Consider the following 10633-nt stretch of genomic DNA (forward strand, 5'->3'; position numbering starts at 1 on the left):
ATAAATGAGCAATAGTGACAAATTTCTAAATTCGTCACTAATAGTTTCAGATATTTTTTTTCTTATTTTAAAAAAGAGAAGTATTAACGATTCCCAATCCATCACTAATAAGGGGTCAATAGTGACGAATTTCTAAATTCGTCACTAATACTCTGAACTAAAAATTTTTAATTTTTTTTAAAAAAGAAAATTATTAGTGACGGTTCCCGAATCTGTCACTAATAATGGAGCAATATTGACGAATTTCTATATTCATCACTAATACTCTGAACTAAAATTTTTTAATTTTTTTTAAAAGGGAATTATTAGTGACGGTTCCCAAATTCGTCACTAAAAATGGGCAATAGTGGCAAATTTCTATATTCGTCACTAATACTCTGAACTAAAAATATTTATTTTTTTTTAAAAAAAAGGAATTATTAGTGATGGTTCCCAAATCTGTCACTAATAATGGGGCAATAGTGACAAATTTCTAAATTTGTCACTAATACTCTGAACTAAAAGTTTTTAATTTTTTTTAAAAAGGAATTATTAGTGACGGTTCCCAAATCCGTCACTAATAATGAGGCAATAGTGACGAATATACAAATTCGTCACTAATACTCTGAACTAAAAAAATTTACCTTTTTTTAAATAATAGTAGTGACGGTTATTTAATCATCACTAATGTTTATCTTTTAGTGATGGATTTAATTCGTCACTAACACCACAAAAATCATCGCTAATATTTTCCTGAAATAATTTTAGCGCGAAAAATATTTTCACGCGATATTTTCCGGTTTTAGTGACGAAACTATTAGTGACAGATCCAATTTTGTCACTAATAGTGTCATGTTAGTAACGATTACTAAAACCGTCACTAATACCCTACTATTAGTGATGAATTTGAATCCTTCACTAATAATTTCGTCACTAAAAACCAGTTTTTTTGTAGTGACTAATCATAGTCAGACTAAACAACTTCATCTGTATTGTATTTTATACCAAAAAACCAAGACACGTGTTTATTGCATATTTGTCCAGTCGCTAGAGCAAGATCATGGTTGACTTGAAGTCAGTATATCAGGACTTAGACTTGCCATAATTATATTCCATGTTTTTCATTGAGAATATTTTCCAACTATGTTTTGATATTCAACATGTGCCCTAATAGGTTAGAAGTTGAATCTTAAAAACTGTTTAAAGCAATGAAAAAAAAAAATCTAGAAACCAATTTGGTAGGAAAATAATACTTTACCTTGATTTAAAAGTTAAAGCCTGCGCATTAGTTTGGCGTTGAAAAGGAAATGGATGATTAGAATTCCAGAGAATGTTTAGAAGCTCATATAATTTTTATTCAAACGAATTACAAAATTACAATGAGAGTTTTGAAGTGCCATTTATACATTTGATCTGACAGACGAATGATTACACATCCTAGTTTGAGATGTCCCAGCAGGTATGGTCCTTGATGAGTGCGAGTCATCATTGCAAGTTCTTTGTTTAAAGATGAGGCTAACCATTGGTGGTTATCTATTTATCATACAATAGTTGATTGTTTTCAAAAGAAAGTAGTACTCAGAGATTCAAATAGAGTGATGGTTTCCTTCTAACTAACAAGCTCTCATATTTGACATCTTGAGAGCTTGTGAAAGGTTATAATTTGGGCACATGTCCGGGGTTGTAACAACAATGAAAGAAATATATAAGTCAACGAATTCCAAACTTCTTTACCAATAGGTGATGAATTTTTAGATATTCTTCCCAGATGATTTATCGGGGTTACCTCCAACAGGATATTGAAATTAATATTGATTTGGTGTTAGAAACGGAGCCTATGTCAACTTCTTCATACAGAATGACATTAATTGGACTAAGGCAACCTAGGGTATAACTAGAAGATTTTCTCAACAAGGAATTTTTTCGACCTAGTATATCATCATAGGTAGGACCTATGTTATTTACTAAGAAACATAATGGGACCTTGAGACTATGCATTAATCATTGGAAGTTGAATCACGTTACATTAAGAATTGGTATCGACTTCCAGGGATTGGTGGATTATTTGATTTATTGGTAAAATACCAAAATTTTTTAAGATTGATTTGCAATTAAATTATCACTAATTAAGATTTAGGAACTACACATCCCAAAGACAGAATTGAGTACATAGTAAGATCGCTATAAGTTTCTGGTGTTGCCAATTGGGGTTACCAAGACACCTTGAATTTTCATAGATATAATGAATCAAGTTATTCAACCATACCTAGATCAATTTATTATAATTTTATGGATGATTTTTGGGGGATTCAATGACTCAAGAAGAACATGAACAAAATTTGTGATTAATTTTGCAAACGTTATGAGAGCATCAGTCATATGCTAAATGGGAAATATGGGTTCTCGACTATTAATACAAAATTTTTGAGTCATGTCATAATCAAAGTATAGTTCTCTATCGATTCTTTTTAAGTTATGTCGGTGTTAGATTTTTGGAATACTGGAAATGAAAATTGAAGTTATTGAGTGTTGGTGTTAAAGTAAGGTGTATTAGGATAAGATGTATAATCCATTGATTTATTTTAATTACCAGTTCTAATAGAGTTGTTCACAAGATTGACTCAAAATTTGTTAGGCTAATGATGGATTTTACTTGGGATTGTATTCAACAAATTTCGAGGACGAAATTTCTATAAGGAGGCGAGAATGTAATGATCCAAAAAATAGTTATACTTGATTAGGGTTATTGAAAACAAATGTGTAGTCCCATGAGGGGGGTGAACTGGGTTATTAAAATTTTTTAAAAATTCTTTTTATGAATTTATTAACTTCTTGTTGATTTAGCAATCAAACAACAAATGCTTAATTCTTATTCAATCCACAACCACAAAACTTAATCAACCAATCAAATCAATCAACCACAAATAAGTAACCAATCAAACAATCACTCAATATTCAATCAAGATATGCTATGCAATTCTTTTGGCAATACTCAACATGGTTGTATGCAGCCCTATGTAGATATGAATTTTGATTCAAGCCCTGTAGTGAATGTATTAGCTTCCTCAATATAATAATCAATATAACATCCACACTCTTTCCAAAATTTAGATTTCAAATAAACCTTCAGTTAATAGGTTTTGGAGTGTTGACCAATCAATGTACTCCCTTATGGTTTCTGCAAATTTATTGATCAACGTACTCCCCTTCGGTTTCCGCAAGCCCAAAAACAAATTAAACTTTAGTTTATTTAACTTCCAAACTTCTTAGTTTATATGATCATGAAAATTAAAACATCCACGTAGTTTATATGTTTGCTAAAAATTAAAAAGAGTAAGTAAAGAGAGTGAGACCATGTTTTTACGAGATTCGGCTTATCCCTAGCATACGTTCTCGCCTTTGGAAAACCACCAAAAGATTCATTAAACCAGTTCCTTTCTGGGAGGAAAAAAACCATTACACACTCCTTCTATAGGCTAGAGCACCGCCTCTCCAAGTGATACCCCACACTCGATCACTCCTTCAATAAGCTAGAGCTGCACCTCTCCAAGTGATACCCCACGCTTGGTACAATGATCTAAACAAACCTTGGACTTGTCAATCTGTAAAAGAATCAAAGAGAATTTCTATGTACAAGAAACGCTCTAAAAAAAAGAGCAAGTTAGTACAATTTCAGCACTATATACTTTAATGTAAAATATCAAAAGAATTTAGATTGAAGCTCAAGAGTGATTTCACCAATATCTCCTTCATATGAGAATTAACACTCAGAATACAGGTGATGAATAATAAGTACGTTTGAGATTCTCAGCAATTCATATCAGCAAGAGTGAGAGCTAGAGAGAATTTAGAGAGCTTTTAGCTTTTGTGAGAGTTTTCAATTCTTGTTAAGTTTGATCTTCTAAACACATGTATTTATAGGCTAAGAAAAGTGTTTTCATATTGCCCAAGATTACTTGGAGTATTTCCCAAGTTTTGATAAAATTTGGGATGCAAGAAATTAAATTAGAATTTTAAAACTTTTAAAATTTCAAGTCGTTAACAGTGTTCAATCGTTTGGGCCTTCGGGTTCAGTTGTTTGAACATTTCAAAAACTCTAAAAAATTTGAACTGATACAGGGTCAGTCATCTGAAGATCTTGTTTAGACATCCGAGGTGACACTTTAATCGTCTGACGATCTAGTTCAGACATTTGAGGGTATACTGCCTCTTTAGAATCTATTCAAGAAATTCTTCAGCTGTTTGAATAAAATCTTCAGCCGTCTGAGGAAATTCTTCAGACATCTGAAGTGAACCTTTAGTCGCATGGACAAACAAAAATATGATTTTAATATTTGTTTTCAAACACAACTTGCTCTCTTACTTTAATCACTTTATAAAATATTTTCCGGAGTTTTAAAAATAAGGTCTCTAAGTCCATAATACCCCTAATAAGCTTCAAAATATTTTCTCATGATATTTAATTTATGAAGTACTTACATCTCATGTCCTAAAGCCCTATATTCTAAGCTTGAAGTCCTTCATGTCATGTTCACTTTGTGTTTCACTGGACTTTAGCTTGAATTAGCTTTAGTTTCATCTTCTTTTGTACATTTCGATGTTTTTGAGTCTCCTTGAGCTTTCCCTTGATCACCTTGTAATATGTCTTTGAGGCCCTAGCGATCTTTAGAAAGTTCATTTGAATCTTGGCTTTTTGAATTTCCTTAAATATCATCACTTGAACACAAACACGTTAAACTTTTCCTTTAATTGTTACCATCAAAACAAGATGTGAAAGCCTTGATAGACCCCCTTTTTTATGATGACAAATAAAGAGCAAAAATTGAGAAAACCTTAAAAAGAAGGCTCCCCCTTACAATAAGCATATTGTTTAACAAATTTAAAGTGATGTTTTCATATATTAGGCCAAAGCTCAAAAAGTGATATCCATCATAACATTGTTCATATCAAAAAGTCATATACTCATAATTTTGCATATTCAGTATGTTTGACATCCTCTTCTATACTATATGCATTAAAAAGTCATATTTATCATAACATTGCTCATATTCATTAATTTAGCATATGCATATGGATAATGTCAAAATCATACTTTTGCATATTTTTGCTCTCTAAAACATCTCCTCCCCTTTGACATCAATCAAAAAGAGTAGGATATCAAAAATGATTAAGTTCAAATAAAATCATTTTTTGAGCATATGAATATCAAAGATGCATATCAAGCATATGTACACATTCAATTCATTATTTTTCAATATGGCATGTGTAGTGTGCTTCAATAGTCAAATAGTCATGTATAATTCATATTTGTAATTCATATATGTGTTTTAACATCTTTACTAACAACATTCTTCCTCTTTGAAAATTTCGTTAATTGATACCAATTGAAAACTTCATTAATTCATGATACCAATTGAACTTTTGAATTGTAATACCAATTAAAACATTAAAGAATAATACTAATTGATCATTTCATTAATTCATGATATCAATTGAGAAATTAGGGAGAAACAAAACATAGTACAAGCAATAAGTCATATGACTCCCCCTGAAATTAATACATTCAGATTTGATACCAATTATGCTTTTAAATTTGTCATCCCATGTTTCAAACATTGATTCATATCATGTATGTGCTCATGGATACTAATATCAAATACCAATATCATATCAATGTCATAACATGCTCATGGATATAATTATGCTTGTCATGCTCAAATATTAACTGATATATTCATGGATACGAATATACTTTATAGATACTAATGCTAATGTCACATTATGCACTGCTCATGGATTCTAAATTATTTAGATGCAAATTTTTCAATTTATCATATTCATATATCAATATCATATCAAAATTTATGCTTCTAAATCATGCTTAATAACTTCATGCTCAGATTTTCAATATATAGTGAACCATAAATCATCAATTGTTTTCATGTCTTTGGAGATTTCAAGATATACACATGTAGCATATAGCATATCAGCATAATATTTAAGGATGGAGAATATCATTATCATGTGCATTGTACTACAATATTGCTCAATTTGTTATCATTCTCAAATATCTTTTCTTAATTAAAAAACTCAAGTAATAAGCTCAGATTTTCTTTGATTTCATATGAGTTCCCAAGCTTCATATATCTTAATACTTTCTAATTTAAGGCTTGTATGAATCATACTATGATTTTTGCCAACAATGTTATTTTTGTTTTGATTTGTTTCAACAATCTTTTCTTTGAGATTCTTTATGATTTGAACTAGGATTTTTATCTAGGTACCCATACTCTCTTGGGTCCCGATGGTTTAATAAGGGATGTTTCTTTAATTCTCTAAACTTGTTTTGTTTTCACACCTTTCCTCTTTAATGGACATTCGAACTTAACATGCCCCTTTTTCTTACATAGAAAACATGTGATGTGTGTGTAGGCATTTGAGTAGGTGCTAGCGTAATCTTAGGATGCTTTTGAAAAAATATCTCATATAAAAATTCTTCTTCCTTTTATTTTCAATTCCATTGAATCCTATGCTTTCTTTGTTCAAAGATATTCTTTGTGAGCCAATCATTTTGTCAAAATTTTCTTTTCCTTTAGTAAAATTGTAAATGATCTTTTCTTTATTTTCAATTTAACTTTTGAGATCACTTATCTCTATATCTTTCTTGTCATCAACATTCATTTGTGATTTCACTATTTCTTGAGACAAGTTATTGATTTTACTTAACTCAGAAATATATGTCATCAACATTCATTTGGAATTTTAGATCTTCTATTTCTTTCATCATCTTTTCATTCTTACTTTCTAATCTCTTGATTTTCAAATCTTTCTCTCTTTCATCAAGTTTAAGGGATTTCGACTCCTTTATTGCACCTTCATTCTTATTTTTCAATGAACTATATTGTTTAGTTACTTTGACTAGGATCTTATTAACTTTGAATAATTCATTTTGTAACTCTTGATAAGATGGCATGCTCTCATCATTGGATTCATTAGATGAATCATTACTATATTCATTTACCGATTTGGATGAAGAGCTTTGTTCTTCATCATCATCACCCCATGCCATATAGCAAGCAACCTCTTGGTCACTTGATTCATTATCGGAACTACTTGTACTCATATTGTCCCAAGTAGTGGCTTTCATTACCTTTTTATTTTTCTTTTTAGAATCCTCCTTAAGTAGTGGACATTCTGATTTTATGTGTCCATTTTTCTTGCAATTATAACATGTAGGGATTTTATTTTTTGATTTCTTTGTATTGGTTTCTTCTTCATCTGATTCCAAGTTCTAGATTTTTCTCTTGAATTTATTCTTTCTTCTAAGAATTTTTGATAGCTTCTTGGATATATAGGCTAATTCATTTTCATCCTTCTCTTCTTCACTATGACTAGAGTTTTCTTTTGATGTTTTAAAAGCAACAGATTCTTGGGCTTTAGATTTTTCACTCCTTTCATTCATTGTCATTTCATATGTGAGTAGAGAACCTATAAGTTCATCTAAGGAGGTGTTTTTCAAATTTCTTCCTTCCATTATGGCTGCGGCTTTTGGTTCCCATATAGGTGGTAGCCCTCTAAGAATTTTTCTAATCATTTCATAAGTGGTGTAAGTTTTTCCTAATACATTGAGGGAGTTTATTATGTGAGTAAACTTAGTGTACATACTAGTGATGGTTTCGTCTGGGTTCACCCTAAAAGCTTCATACTCGCTAGTGAGCATATCGATTCGATTGTCCCTTACATCAGTAGTACCTCATAGGTGATTACGCGCTTAAATTGCGTAATTAGGTGCTTTAATTCATGCATTGCGAATGATATTTTGTATTTAAATGCCTAATTACCCTCAATATTCTAACATTGTGTTCTATTTATAAAATTTGGGTTTTATTGAGTAATGTATGAAATTTTGGTGTTTTTTTTTATTGCAGAGCAACTGTGGGAAGCTAAAAAAACCGACGGTACTTTGCAATCTATGCATAACTCTCTCATCCAACCTCTAATTTAGATGATTAAAGATGCCGTAAAAATATAAGAAAACAATCTACAATTTTCGTGTTTTGTGTTTTGCAAAATACTGGCAGCATCCAGGCCGAAATCAGACGTGAAGTTAGCATACGCCGTTTTATGGATTTTTTCGACAATTCTTCGTAATCTTGGCGTAACTTTCTCATACGAGCTCCGATCGAGATGATTCAAAATTATGGGAAAATCTGAAAAAGAGCTCTACATCTTTTGTGTTTTAAGCTTTGAGAGTTACGAGCTATAAGAGGGTCCAAAGTGGGCTTGAAAGAGGAGGGCAGTTCATGTACCTTTGAAAAAAAAAAAAATCAAAAAATGAGATGTGACCCAGCCATGCAGCCGGGTCATCTCAGAAGGGAGAGTGTGCGCTGGGTACATACAAAGGAAAGACAAAAGAATGGAAAGAAGAAAAAGAAAGGAAAGAAAAGCAAAGAAAGAAAGGATAAAAGGAAAGTAAGGAAAAGTCAAAGAGGAGGGGTTTCCTTTGAGGGAGCCGTGTGCAAGAGGAAAGGAAGAGGGGGCAGCGTGCGCTGGGCTGGAGGAGAGGCCACACCATAGGAAGAAAAAGAAAGGATTTTTCTTGGGGAGAAAGAGAAGGGAGGCCAAAGCACATAGGGTTTCTTGGAAAAATTATTTTTTGGAGAGCTTTCTTGTGGTTTTCTTTTGGGGGTGCTATGAAGATACATACACAGCTAGCAAAGGAGAGTTGGAAGCACGCAAAAATACTATCTTTTCAGAATCGAAAAGCGGAGAACAACGGCGGTGTTCGTGACGCGCGACGGCGGTGCGGCGAGTGTTGATCTTTTCCGTACGCTCCAAATTGAAGAAAATATGGTGAAATCTGTTATGTTGAATTTTATTTTGGAATGAACTAAAATTTTGAATTCTAGGAAAACAATGTAGCCAGTTTCGAACTATGCTTGCTCTTTGATGCTAATCTGAAATAGTTTTCATTAATGTTTGTTTGAGTTATTCTGTGCCTAATGCTTTTAATTAACTGGCCATTAATTAAATGATTTTAGTCTTGTGATTTGCTACCGAAAGGGGGGATTATAGGATAGATCTTGGATAATTTAGCGTAGGTAAATATAGAGATCGAAAGACTTGTATGAACCTACGTAGCATAAAAAAACCAAGGGTTTTACTGCGTTCTTGCGTTATTAATTTGCATACTCTTATGTTAAATAATAAACAAGAATAGGTTCCAATTGACTATCGAAAGAGGCTTTTGGAAAAATTGGCGATTTGCTAACAAACAGAGAAAACGAAGTTAAATTAGCTAAATGAGTAAAGCATAGTGAGAAACTAGGTGAAATCGGTTTCATATAAGTTTTCACCATCATCAATTTGACACGCGGTATTCAGTTTTAAATTCTCCTGAATAGTTTATTTAAAGTAGCTTTGTTTAAATTTTGCAGTCTAAATTGTTAATTTTTCGAAATAAAATCAAGGTTAGTAAAATTTCGGTACTTGGTAAAATTAAGACATCGATCCCTGAGGACGATACTCTACACATCATTATATTATAAAACTACGATATTGTGCACTTGCAGTTTGCACCGGTCAAGTTTTTGGCGCCGTTGCCAGGGATTGAGTTTTTCTTATTTTTGCCAATATCGATACAAAGTAATCTTGGTATTAATTGAGAATTTTATTTTTATATTTTTATTTATTTGTTTATTTTATTTTATTTTATTATTATTATTATTATTATTTTTATTTTTGTATTTCTGGTGTGTTTTTTTATGTTGGATGCGCAGGGCTAGAACATGTGACATTATTCCTTTTGATCCGGAGATTGAAAGAACGCTCAGAGCACTAAGGAAAAAGAGGGTATTAGCCATGGAGAACGAACAAGATAATGCACAGCCACGCGCCTTGAAGGATTATGTGCGACCAGTTGTGAATGACAATTATTCGGGTATCAGACCCCAGCCCATTAACGCCAACAATTTTGAGCTTAAACCCGCATTAATCAGCATGGTGCAGCAGGCCCAATTCAGTGGATCGCCACTTGATGATCCCAATATCCATCTGGCGATGTTTTTGGAGATTTGTGATACTGTGAAGATCAATGGTGTTACCGAAGACACCATTAGACTGAGATTATTCCCTTTCTCTTTGAGGGACAAAGCAAGAGGTTGGCTACAGTCGCTACAACCTGGGAGTATTACTAGTTGGCAGGACATGGCAGAAAAATTTCTAGCTAAATTCTTTCCACCTGCAAAAACAGCTCAACTCAGGAGTGAGATTGGTCAATTCAAGCAGCATGATTTTGAATCACTCTATGAAGCATGGGAAAGGTATAAAGATTTAATTCGACGCTGCCCACAACATGGATTACCGGATTGGTTGCAAATTCAGATGTTCTATAACGGGTTAAATGGGCAAACGCGGACTTTAGTTGATGCTGCATCTGGGGGAACTTTGATGTCAAAGACACCTGAGGGTGCTACTACTCTTTTGGAAGAAATGGCCTCAAATAACTATCAATGGCCAACTGAAAGAACAATGGCTAAGAAAGTTGCTGGAATTCATGAATTGGAGCCGTTTGCTGCACTTTCAGCTCAAGTAGCTTCTTTGTCTCATCAAATTTCATCTTTGACAACCCAGAGGATACCACAAGGTGCAGAAT

At 32.6% G+C, this 10633-nt stretch overlaps 1 non-coding gene across 1 annotated transcript; it reads right to left on the reverse strand.

Moving 5' to 3' along the window:
- Positions 1-10233: 10233 nt before the first annotated feature.
- Positions 10234-10340, reverse strand: LOC131165177 (small nucleolar RNA R71). The gene has a single exon (XR_009139495.1). It is a non-coding gene; the product is annotated as a small nucleolar RNA R71 (small nucleolar RNA).
- Between the last annotated feature and the right edge of the window lie 293 nt (positions 10341-10633).

This window comes from Malania oleifera, chromosome 9 (assembly GCF_029873635.1).
Source record: "Malania oleifera isolate guangnan ecotype guangnan chromosome 9, ASM2987363v1, whole genome shotgun sequence".
Classification (NCBI taxonomy): Eukaryota; Viridiplantae; Streptophyta; class Magnoliopsida; order Santalales; family Ximeniaceae; genus Malania; species Malania oleifera.